At 33.8% G+C, this 13,453-nt stretch overlaps 1 long non-coding RNA gene and 1 other non-coding gene across 2 annotated transcripts in view; one reads left to right on the plus strand and one right to left on the minus strand.

The window, feature by feature from the left end:
* Positions 1–13,453, plus strand: part of LOC140743328 (uncharacterized) — a 231,818-nt gene that overhangs the window by 83,500 nt on the left and 134,865 nt on the right. The gene's annotated exons all lie outside the window — the stretch shown is intronic.
* Positions 6,203–6,275, minus strand: TRNAR-UCG (transfer RNA arginine (anticodon UCG)). Its single transcript has one exon. It is a non-coding gene; the product is annotated as a tRNA-Arg (tRNA).

Here is a 13,453-nt window from a genome sequence, read left to right on the forward strand (position 1 = left end):
TATTTTTGTATAATAAATTAATTAGTTAAAATGTACTATAACATTTCTACGTAAACGGCGCACTAAAACTATTATCAACAGTTTTTTTTTTTATATTTTTTACCTTCTGTTCCATTATTTCTTTGTCTTTGACAAGCATGCGGATCAATGGTAAAATGACCATATGTCATGCATCGTCCCGTTGTCCCCGAATTGAACATCGGGACACAAAATTGGCCCGTTTTCCCAAATAACAGTAATAGTAACTAAATATTAAAATCCATAAAGGAGAATGCCCATTCTTGGTACTGATTTTTGTCATGCGTCAAAATGAAAGTAATATTAAAATTATTTTTTGTTTTTTTACATAATTTGTAGATCAGAATAGTTTCTTTGACCAGGGGATTCCATTTAAGATAAAATAAGACGAAATGTTGATTGATGTTCTTAAAAATTAAAATGGCGGTATTTTATACTCGGAATTCATTATTTTAGGTTTTTAGGATTATTTTAGGTTTTTTTACCAACTACCTTTAAAAGTAAATGGAATATGTTAACCGAACAACATTATAGGTACCTACCTACTATCAGTTAAAACCGACCATCAATCTATCGTCGGATATTTTCGATTTTGAGGTTATATAACATTTCGGTATATAACTTCAGAACCCGGGTGCTGATCTAAATAAATAATTATTGGTGGTAGTATTTGGTTAATTACGTATACATATATACATCGTCCACAACAAGTTTCAATTTGATGCAAATTTCCGCCATCTTGAATTATTAGTAACGTCTAATTAAGTAACTTCTAATGAATTAACAATAAATAGTATAATTGTGAAAAAAGCATGGGGTGCTCCATTTTTCCACAATTATAATATTTACTGTTCCTTAAAGAATCTCTAGATTGAAAATTATTTTATACTTTTTAGTTGATTTTATCATAATAACGTGTTTCTTAAACTATATTTTTTCAAGTAAAAAGTAGTTGACATAAAAAATCGGCTTTCCCGTTTTGATTGAAATAATAAATGGTCACTTTAATCAATGGTCAATTTTTACATTTGAAACGCAAGGTGAAACACTACTTGTCTTTTTTATGACATTGTTCTAATAGCTCTGTCCCTTATAGAATATTTGTCTAAGTAATGAAAGGTAAGTAAAATAAAAAAAGTGCATGTGTGCTATCAATGGAGTTTCGCTCAAGTTTTCACTCAGTTAGTAGGCGTATTACCTGTCTATAAGTATAAAATGTCATTGGGGACCACATTGGAAATGTCTTCTTTCCAAAAAAAAATTAATCAAAATCGGTTCATAAACGACGAAGTTATCGCCGAACAAACATAAAAAAACATACATAAGGTCGAATTGAGAAACCTCCTCCTGTCTAAAGTTGGTTAAAAATAAAACTTGTTTTTTGGAATAGTAATTTTAAACGGTGACAGCCAAGATAAGCACCGCGGACGAATTTGTAACTAAAATCCGCTCCTAACGCTATCTATCGGATTGTCGCTCAGTCCTGGTACTAAATGCACAGACACAAACCTATTTACCAACGTGGTAGTATCTTAGTTAACGTGGATACAACTAGATTTATCGGAAACTGAACAGATGGGGTTGTTTTCAATATACGATATACGATGAACCACCTCTCGTTTATGCTCTCCTGGTACTTTATCCGCCGATTTTCCAGTTTGGTGATTGAACTTTTAAGGCAGCGTCCACACTTACCCTGTTTTTTCCATAGCAATTATTTAATATAGCTTTAAATTTTTTACCTAAGTACAATATACATACTTCCGTAATTTTCACTTAAATGCAAAATACTAATGTATAGTAAGAAACGTAATAATTATCATTTATACGGAAAAAATCTTATGTTGACTTGGAAAAGGGCCAATAATCATCAAACGATAACCAAGATTTTGAACAACACTTTATTTGATAAGATAATTTATGCGATATAGTAATGCACTTCAGCAATAAAAGTAAAGTTATTATAGAATATTTTACGTAAAACCCGATGAATAAAATATTTAAGAAAATCACTTGAATGTGGCGTGTCTCTTAGGAAAATGATGTGGTACAGCGGACGTTATGCGCAATGCACATCGATGCGTGCAAGTATTGATCAAAATACAACCTGTTAGCGCGCTTCTACCAGGCACACATGAATTAAAGAATAACTCATCAAAAACATTATTAAAATTGCGCCAAGTTCAAAATTATGATTACGCGTGCTAGTTGGATTAGGCATTGCATACCGGGCTGGCCTATTGCATATTGATAGACACATATCTTTGAAAACTTTTTTTTAAATTAAGATTTCTTAAGCATGCAGGTTTCCTTACGATGTTGACGGTGAAGGACGCCGTTTAAGCAAGTAACAATAAATTTTTAATACGCACATCACTTCGAAAAATCAGAGGTGCCTGGGATTTGAACCTCGGACCCCTTGATCAAGAGGCCACGTTTCTTAACCACTAGGCTATCACTGTCCTCGTATACATGTCTATTCAATACTATGGTTTTATTTATAAAAATGTGTCTGATATAAAATCGCAATTATTTAATACATCGGGTATAAATTATTTTTTTACTTTTTAGTTCTTTTATTAACAAGTTATAAAGCTTGTTTTTACAAAGGTTTTTTTTTTCTTTTTATTTTTTCAATGACTATTAAAATCACAGACCTGTATTTATTTTGTACCCAATAGATCCCGCATGTGTACGAATTTAGTATGGCTAAACCTCAGGTTAAAGAGATGGATTCAACTCACATTGATGAAATGACATTTAGTCTGAAAGTAACATTTATTGACATCAGATGTCAATTGACATCAATAAATATGCCGAATTGCGTGATACTAAATTGAACAAATTCCACAAGAAAATATTGCCGCGCTAATGAAAATATTTCCTTTTATGGGTAAGTAATTTTTTTCTTAAACTATGTATGATTTATTGTATACTTAATCAATTATTAAAAAAATGTTGTACAATGGCAACCAGTAACCGAGTGTGTTTCATAATTTATAGTACATTTCTAATTTTGGTTTTAAAGTTATAAAGCTTTTGTATCAAAGATTATTGTCATTGGTTATTTCAAATTGAGTAACTGGTGTTGTACATGCCAGTTTCTTGTTCTCGATTATTTAATCGATTTTGGATATGGATGGATAGTTTTGGAATAATGTTGTAATAATGTTTGCTTAATAAATATTTCGTAACTATTTAACTGAATTATTAAACGTGTAACGTTTAACTAATTTTTAATTACAATGTTTATGTTTAGTTATTTTGTTCAAAATACTTACCATCAAATGTACAGGTTTCCAAGTGATGCCAAGGTTAAAGGGAGACCGGGCATAAAGATTGGTGCCAATCAAACATGCCGAATTTGTTCTGATCATTTTAATGAATTCATTATGGATGGATCATGCCAGATAGAAGATGTATTTTTTAGTATAAAAAAAATTGCGTGTGGCACTCGGAGACTGCCGGAGTCAGGTTTTATTATTTCCAATGTGAAATTAAAGAGATTTTTCTATTTTCTTCCACAATTTTGTACAAAATAAGATAAAGTTAAAAACTAAGCATTTTTGTACTTATTATCCATTTATAAAACGGCACGCAAACTTCACACACGGCATTCTGGAGTCCTTCAACACGCAGAGAAAATGTTATCACCAGAGGTTAATAAATGTTTAAACAATATTTATTTTGTATTACTTTTTTTAAATTTTGGTTCAACTCCGGCTTCACCACCGCGACACATATTTCTGCTTATTAACATCAGTTTAACATTCGGTGACTATATTACACCAAAACATTCTCAGATAATCAGATTAGTATAATAAATCTAGAGGATTTCTCGAAAATCGATCTTAGATCGTTCCTGACATATTTGCCGTCTAACTTTTCTTTTTTTTAAGTTTTCGAATTTTCGATTTCAAAATCGATTTTTATAGAAAGATCGACAAGACATTTATGAATCGAGATGAAACCAGGCCTCGGCTGCTCTAAACTAGGTATCGAATTATCAAGATCGGTCAGGGTGGCAAAATTGGCTGCGGAGAGGGAGAGAGAGAAATCCTCGGACCTTCTAATCAGCAAGCGGAAAACCGGGCGTAGGAGAAGGGCTCCCCACGCTCATTTCCGACCCCATAACGGAGGCATTGGCGTAGTACACGGGGGTGTTCTGCGTCAAAAACAACATCAAGCCTCGAGGTGGCGCGCGCAGTGTTCCCGCGCGTACCTCAAAGATGTGCGGATGGAGTTACTCCATCATCATACAGATGGGCCCTGATGCGGGCAAACGCCGTCGGGACTGCGGACGAGTGCTACTAGCGTACCCGTGGTCCCGATAAAGGGCGTCCAGAGGAACACCGCGGGGTTTTAGCCGGTAGGAGTTCGGCATATCCTCTCCGCTGCCCCCGCGGCCGAGAGGAACCCATGAAGGGCTTCCCCACGAAAAAAAAGGGTGGCAAAATTTGAATAGTGTTCTGCTCCCTTCAGCTTTCTCTTATTATATGAAATGTAAAAATCAGAAGTTGCGGTCTTTCGATTTCATCATTATCATTATTTTCTAAACATTTTTTCTTATAAACAAAACTTGCGTTAGTTGAATAGACGTTTTTTTTTTCAAACAGAACTAATTTTACTCCAGTCAAATATATCTACACAACAAAATACAAATATTTAAAAAAGTTACCAGTACAGTTACTAGTCTACAGATCGTGACAGGTCTCGAACCTGCAATCTTAGGATCCGAATTCCGACGCCTTAACTTTATGCCTTGTAAATAAGTAACAAAATATATGTCAAAAAAATATATTTTCGTCCATATTTTAATATTCATTATTTCATTCATTAAAAATATACTATGTATGCATGCATTACACCCAATAAACCCTGCCTTCGTTACAGCGATGCTTTGCACACTTTGTAAATGTAGCGGGCATAGCTACGACAGTCGTAGCGCCGATTTGTGCCAGCCAGTACCCTTACCAGGAGTTTTTACGTTTCGACAAATATGACTGTTTTGGTATTTGTTTACGTATTGGCCCATATGATTTCCTAGTTCTGACACAATCCGCTAGGGGCGTTGATTGGAATTTGTATGGGCAAATACGTAAACAAATACCAAAACATTCATATTTGTCGAAACGTAAAAACTCCTGGTAAGGATACAGGTAAAAGTTAAATTCGCTGCCCTCTATAAGGAGATATACCCCCCATTAATCTCAAGTGCGTCTTTGTACTTTGCTTGCGCATAGGTAATAAAAGTTCCTCTTATTTATAATTTTGCTGCTCCGCAAACGTACCGCTTTGTTCGAACGGGAACAGCCCAATCTGCTCGTGGCGAACAATCCACTGAATGAAATGTAAAAGCGTGTTTTTTAAACTATTATTTACTTTTTTTAATTTTTTAGTCTGTGACAAACTCATAAATTGGGGAATTAATTAAACGAATAAGGATAATGGTAAACTGTTATAGAATTATTGCATTGTCATCGGTCCTTGAAACGTGTGCAAAGTTTTAAATTAATCAGAGTTGTGGAAATTGGTGAAAATTAAGCTCAAAGATTCCGTTACATACATAGATACAACCAAAGCTAATAAAAGCGTGTTAATAATACTAAGTACTCAACATCAAGTGGCCTGCGTGTTTGAAGGTAGAACTTTTTGTATCTAGACTCCGAAAGCACCACCGTCCAATTTCTACCTTATGTGTGCAGTGTGTGTGTTACGTTCCACTTTGAAGGATGTTGTAAGGGAAACATTCTTATCCGAGGTGTCCCAACTTAGGCCATAGGGATACCAACGCAATTATGATTTATGACCGACCTAAAGTAGGACTCTTATCTTATGTGGGATTGCTTAGAGATGTTCTTAAGGGGCAGTGACCAGTTACCATCAGGTGAACGACGTAGTCGTTTGCCACTTCTATATAAGCTAAGGAATGTTTCTTATACTTTTACCGCAGTAACAAACGTTTTAATTGTTTGATCTTAAACAATTTTTAACAGTTTTGGGACATCAAAAGTAAAAAACATTTTGCATATGGCTTCCTATGGGTAACAACGAAGTGCTATAAAAAATGATAAAAAATATTTGTTTTGTTGCTATAGTGGTAAGTAACGAAAAAATAGGTACATTGAATTATATACGAAATTATTGCAAAATGTTATGTTAAAAAAGCCGGCATCAAAGGCAACGGTCGTGACAGGACTCAAACCTGCAATCTTCGGATCCGAAGTCCGACGCCTTCTCCATTAGGCCACACGACCACTGAAATGCACGTTGAAAATTGTATTTAGTTACGGCGACTTATGAGTAATAAACCCAATGTAATTATGATGTTAGAAATAACACTCTGTTTTATTACAAATATTTTTATTGACTATTTTTTTCAATAGTTCATCCTGTATTATTACGATATCCGATAGTATCGCATAAAGGATTCAACTCAACCAAGTCATGATATATGACAAACTAAAGTAAAACACTCCTTTTTAATACCAGATTAAAGTATATTAGCCAACTCCCATCGACTTATTTTTTACCCGACTGCCAAGGATGGGTTATATTTTTCGCGCGTATCTTGTATGTTTATCTTTCTTTATTCGATCGGATCTAACAATAGATGAATTTTAAGGTTAAGGTGTCATTATATTTGTCTCAATGACCCGAGTGTCCTTAGATAGGTGTTAGAAGAAAAAATCAAAATGGCGGATTATTGGCGCGAAATAGTAACACATTTAAAAAAAAAAGCATAACCGAACCTATCGAGTAGGGTATCAAATGAATGGAAATTAAACGGAGATTATAAAAATATATTTGTATATATATAAAACAGCAAGGTGACTGACTGACTGACTGATTAACTAAATGACTAACGGCCGGTCTCAATAATCTACTAACAGTTAAACTCGGTTAGCTACCAGAGTTTTACTGTGACATTCAAACTATCTGTTACTGTCGTCTCAATAAAAATTTTTCACAACGCCAACTAAAGTTAACGTCAGATAGATTCCTTATCTTCGGTAAGCAAATGTGTCCCTCTGAAGCGTTCCGTTTTTGCATTTCAACAAAACTGATTTATGTTTAATATCGTCAAGTAAATTATTAATTTCACTTTAGTGGTGTTAGCTTATGTAATATTATGCCTTTTTCAAATCTTCATTCATAATTATACATAAAAAGGTAGATTTCCTAAATTACGATATAATTCCAATAAAATATTTACGAACCTGAAATAACAAAACGCACTTTGACGTTTGACAGCAGATGCCGCCTATTTAATATAAAATATAATTGGGATATTTAACAAGAAAAACAAGAAAATAATCGAATGTTTTTTATTAACTTTATGTAACAAATACATGTTTTGTTTAATTTTTGTACTATATCCACATGTGTTAGTTACATGTTATTATTGTTATTATTATTGTTCCTTGATTACTGAATACTTACAACTTATTACTTACTAGCAGAACCCGCGGCTTCGCCCGCGTAAAACAATATGATATGACATACAAATAACTATAATCGTAAATTTGTACCTTTAACAATTTTAACGATAAAGAAGCATTCATATTTAATTAATAAAAGCTTTTTTTTCGTCACTGTGTACCTACCTAAATTGGTCAAGCCTTCTTCAGAAACATACACAAAAACTCTAATTAGTGGACTGTAATGAAACTTTCTTTAAAATATAAGTTTCATGTAGGATACAATAATTATTATTTACACTATTCCATAGGAACCGTCCATGTTATATGGGGCCTTACATACAGCGGTTCTTTCCAGGCTCTCTGGCTGGTCGGTTAGAGCTCCCATTCTTGCCGCCCGCAACTCCAAAAGTCCCCCTTTAGTCTAGTACGACAGGCAGGGGATACGGGGTAGCCCTGTTCTAGCCCAAAATTTTAATCCAAGGTCTATGTATCTACCACATCACCATCACTAATCCACGCATACCCACCACAACCATACCCCACGGCAGGACTAAATGTTGGCACGCAGTGTGTCCAAAGTAGTTGCGATGTACCTAATCAGTATACCAAAATGTAGGCTAAATTGAATAAACTTACGCATTATCATATATGAAATTTGCACCCCTTCAACGTTGTCGTATATTTGTCTGAATAGACGTTATCTGAAATTTCACGTTTCTAACTTCGAACCTAAAAGATTCCCGTATACATACATATAACACTTCTTTCACCTCCTTAGTAGAATTTCAAAAACATTCCTATGTACATATGCATCAATAGATACTTTATCAGCAAATTTCTGAAAGATAATATTCAACACCAACGGTCGGCAACCCGACACCCACGGGTAGTGTGTGGCCCGCGACTTTCCCTTGTGGCCCGCGGGTCTGCGCGTTACTAATAATTGGCCAAGTGCAAGTCAAACCCGCACCTGGAGGGTTCCGTAGAACCAAAATTTTCATTTTTTTAATTTCTAGTATTTAATATTGCAGCAACCATTAAAGTACACACATTGTGAAAATTTGAACTGTCTACCTTTAACGGTTCAAAAGTTAGTTGGAAAAATATCGAATAGCAGTTTGTGTTGTATGGGGTCCCCATACAACACAAACTGCTTTTTGTGTTTAACTTTTTTTATTTTTATTATTTGTTGTTATAGCGGCCACAGTTATGCATCCTCTGTAAGAATTTCAAATGTCTATCTATTACAGTTCCAGAGATAGAGCCCTGTGACACACGGACAGACGAATAGACAGCGAAGTCTTAATAATAGTGTTCCGTTTTTATCCTTTAGGTACGGAACTTTAAAAAACCGCTGTTCTGCTCTTCAGCGCGCGCAATTCATTCCCATGTTAAAAATATATGTTACGTCGGCCCGTGGAATTTCGCCCTACACTAAACTTCTCTGCTTTTTTCTTCTATGTTCTTTTTTCAGACACGCCAAAGGAAGTAACTTCAATAACGGTTTTTAAAGAAACTTTCTTTACTAATAGTACCCTAATGGGGTTGATGGTTGAGTTGCTAAAAATGCTGAAACAGATGGGTAAACAGAAAGGCATAATGCATACACCCTTTTATAGCCGTCTTAAGGGTTGATCTAAAAAAACAGTGACTCAGATGCTTTATTGAGTCTAATGATAATTTTTCATAGTGGTTGCTTCCAAATTAACGGATTATAAAATAAAGTTCCAACCCCTATTTAACGACCTTAAGGGTTGATTTTCAAAAAATGGAAAAATAAGTGATTTATTATTTACAACCAGAAAGAAAAATACCAATTTTCATAGACTTTGCTTCAAAATCTGCGGACTTCTAAACGAAGTTTCTACCCCTATTATACCCTCTTAAGGGTAGATTTTCCATAAATGGTGTTAAAAAAGTTCTATTATTCCCAACCAGAAAGCCAATTACCATTTTTTACAGTCCTTGCTTCCAAATTAACGGTTTTTAAAATAAAGTTCCATCCCCTATTAAACGTCCTTAAGGGTTAATATTTCAAAAACGGTGAAATATGTGTTCTGTTATTTTCAATCAGAAAGCAGAATACTAAATTACATAGAATTTGCTCTAAAATCTGCGAAATCCTAAACGGAGTTTCTAGCCCTATTTTATCCTCTTAAGGGTAGATTTTCCATAAACGTTGTTAAAGAAGATCTATTATTCCGTACCAGAAAGCTAAGTCTTATTTTAACAGTCCTTGTTTCCAAATAAACGGATTTTAAAATAAAATTCCATCCCCTATTAAACAACCTTAAGGGTTGATTTTCCAAAAACTGTGAAAAAGGTGTCCTAGTATTTTGAATCAGAAAGCCAAATAACAATTTTCATAGACTTTGCTTAAAAAGCCGCGGCTTCTAAACGAAGTTTCCACCCCTATTTTACCTTCTTAAGGGTAGATTTTCCATAAACGGTGTTAAAGAAGCTCTATTATTTTGAACCAGAAAGCTAAATGTTATTTTTACAATCCTTGTTTCGAAATTAACGGATTTTAAAATAAATTTATATTCCCTATTAATCGAACTTAAGGGTTGATTTTCCAAAAACGGTAAAATAGGTGTTCTATTATTTTCAATCAGAAAGCTGAATACCAATTTTCATAGACTTTGTTTCAAAATCTGCGGACTTCCCAACAAACTTTCAACCCCTATTTAACCCACATTAGAGTTGATTTTACAAGGACGGTAGAATTAAAGTTCCACTATATCTAACCAGTAAGGCAATGACTAACTTTCGTAGTCCTGGCTTTCAAATTGGCAAATTTTAAAATAAGCTGTCAACCCTTATTTTACCAACTTAAGGGTTGATTTTCCAAAAATGATGAAATAGGTATTTAATTATTTTCTATCGAAAACCCAAATACCGATTTTCATACAAATTACATCAAAACTGGGGGACTTTCATACAAACTTACAACCCTTATTGAACCCATATAAGGGTTGATTTTCCAAAAACGGTAGAATTAAAGTTCCACTATATCTAATCAGTAAATCAATGACTAACTTTCGTAGTGCTGGCTTTCAAATTGGCAAATTTTAAAATAAGTTGTCAACCCTATTTTACCAACTTAAGGGTTGATTTTCCAAAAACAATGAAATAGGTGTTTAATTATATTCTATCGAAAACCCAAATACCGATTTTCATACAGTTTACATCAAAACTGGAGGACTTTCATACAAACTTACAACCCTTATTTAACCCACATAAGGGTTGATTTTCCAAAAACGGTACAATTAAAGTTTCACTATATCTTACCAGTAGAGCAATGGCTAACTTTCATAGTGCCAGCTTTCAAATTGGCAAATTTTAAAATAAGCTGTCAACCCTTATTTTACCAACTTAAGGGTTGATTTTCCAAAAATGGTGAAATAATTATTTAATTAAAATACCGATTTTCATAGAATTTACATCAAAACTGGGGGAATTCCATACAAACTTACAACCCTTATTTTACCCACATAGGGGTTGATTTTCCAAAAACGGTAGAACTAAAGTTCTATTATATCTAACCAGTAAAGCAATGGCTAACTTTTATAGTGCTGGCATCCAAAATGGAAAAATTCAAAAAAAGCTGTCCACCCCTATTTAACCACCTTTAGGGTTGATTTTGGAAAAACCCTTAGATTAGATTTTAATAACTTTAAATCAGAAAGCTAAATACCAATTTTCATCCAGTTTGCTTTAAAACTGACGGACTTTCATACTAACTTTCAACCCCCATTTAACCCCCTTAACGGTGGAATATCAAAAAATCCGTTCTTAGTGCGCATCTACATTATAAAATGAAGCTATGTTTCCAATTTCATGATTGTAGCTTCAGCAGTTTAGTCAAAACCTTGATTAATACGTTTTGAAGTTAATATATTAATGTCATCACATATTTTCCCTTCGTGAGGTAGTCACAATTATTTAATGCACATTGTCATCACATATTTTTGATGCCTCTTAATGTTAGATATTAACGTTCGTGCAGGCAGATGTAAGTGAACTCGTCTTGGTGCAGATATTGTTGCTAAAGTGCCCATAGTCATATATTTATGCTCGTTCTTTGGCACGCTGTACAGTCAAAACGGTTTCACATAAAATATTTTAACGTAATATCAGTATAAAGTGTCGCTGAATTTGTCTAAATTGTGGGAGTTACATAGGTATGTATATATTGATAACTTTTCTATTAATTATTTTAAACAGTATATTTACTTTAAAAAGCAAAAATTGGCCAAGTGCGAATCGAAATAGCACACGGAGGGGGGCGTTTCGAATTTTCATTTCATTTTTTATCTCATTTTATATCTTATGTGTTGTGACTGTGAACATATGACTTATTCATATAAAAAAAACTGAGAACAAATACACTGAATAGTGACCTGCCTCACATTATTTATCCAAGAAGTGGTCGTACACTTCTCGGATACCTATAATAAAAAATACATTGTTAGAAACATAACGTAACCTTACGCAATCAATAAATCACATAGACTAAACTTCTTCGCGTACGTTCCCCTCGAATTGACATTGGCAATGAAACTTTACAATATTTAGATATAGGTCTGTGATTGCGACCTCACGTTCTTAGATTAAATTAGGTACGATTATTTGATTCGTTGCAGTTCGGGTTCTTCTGTCTAAATTTATCCGCTGCCTTATAGGAGGCATATTTAGTAAGTCACAAACTCCTAACACGATTTGCGTTGCGCGTATGTCGACCGATATTTAAACACCCTATTGGTAGCATTATCTTTTAACACAACGATTAACCTCTAAACTTTTATCAAAACACACAAAACTCTGCACGGTCTGTACTATACCTACTTCACTCAAATCAAATCTATACTTCACTCAATTCAAATGGTCTTTCTTTTTTTGAGTCTTTGTGTTCTTTTGTGTATATTATTATTATTATTATTATTAAATGCTTTTTAAATGTGTAAATAATAGCAGTCTGACATTTTATATTTTTTCTTATATAAATATCTTTTTCTGACAATAAGGAACACATAAAAAAATAATCATCCAATTTGGTGCAGTCGTTCTAAAGTTATGCGCTTACATACATTTCTGCAATTCATTTTATTTATATAGATGTAACCTGCCCACTAAACAATACAAAAAGTGAGCGCACTTGGAGCGCATTACACATACGAGTACGTGCATATTTTTCATTTTACTTACTTAATATATCGATACCAGAAGTATCAATTAACGTAAGGGACATTTTGGCGAAAATGAGTTATATATATCATTGGATTCAAATTTTGAGCTCTATTGTATGGTATTATTGAAAAAATTCTATCGTCAAAAGAAAATCCCTTACAGTAAAAAAATTTGGCCTGCGTAAAACGATTTATGACAAAAAAATGATGTAACAGACGATTACATTTTTGTTTTCTCTAAAAAATACAGTAAGTCATAGTATTAAGTAATTTACACCCTTACCTTAAACCGCAAATCTGTCGATTTAAGTAACATGTCCCTTACATTAATGAATGATTAGAGTTTTTTAAGAATTATTCTCTTACATTATTATCTAACAAAACTATCTTCAGAAAGTATGCTGTGTTCAATTTTACAGTATATGAGAGTGGAACGCAGAACGGATACTGTTACATATGGGGTGAAGCTGATGGTAAAAGAGGAAGTTGTGAAATAGTAACATGTCTGTATAACTATTTAAAAGAACTCGATAACAGAGGAGTGAACACGTTGTTATTATACTGTGACAACTGCACGGGGCAAAATAAGAATAAAGTAATATTTTCAATGTTCAAACATTTCCTGGAACAATCTAAAAATCTAAAAGTTATACAAATTAATTACCTTCTAGCGGGGCATACATACATGCCAGTTGACAGCATGCATGCTGTTATTGACAGGGAAGTAAGAAAACGAATTGTTTGGGCACCTTCGCAATGGCCAAATTTTATAGAGAGTGCTAGGAAACGGCCTCAACCATATAAAGTGAGTGTCTTAGAGCA

Source organism: Epargyreus clarus, unplaced genomic scaffold (genome assembly GCF_041222505.1).
Source record: "Epargyreus clarus isolate Ecla_fem2 unplaced genomic scaffold, WU_Ecla_fem_2.2 ptg000007l, whole genome shotgun sequence".
In the NCBI taxonomy this organism is placed as follows: domain Eukaryota; kingdom Metazoa; phylum Arthropoda; class Insecta; order Lepidoptera; family Hesperiidae; genus Epargyreus; species Epargyreus clarus.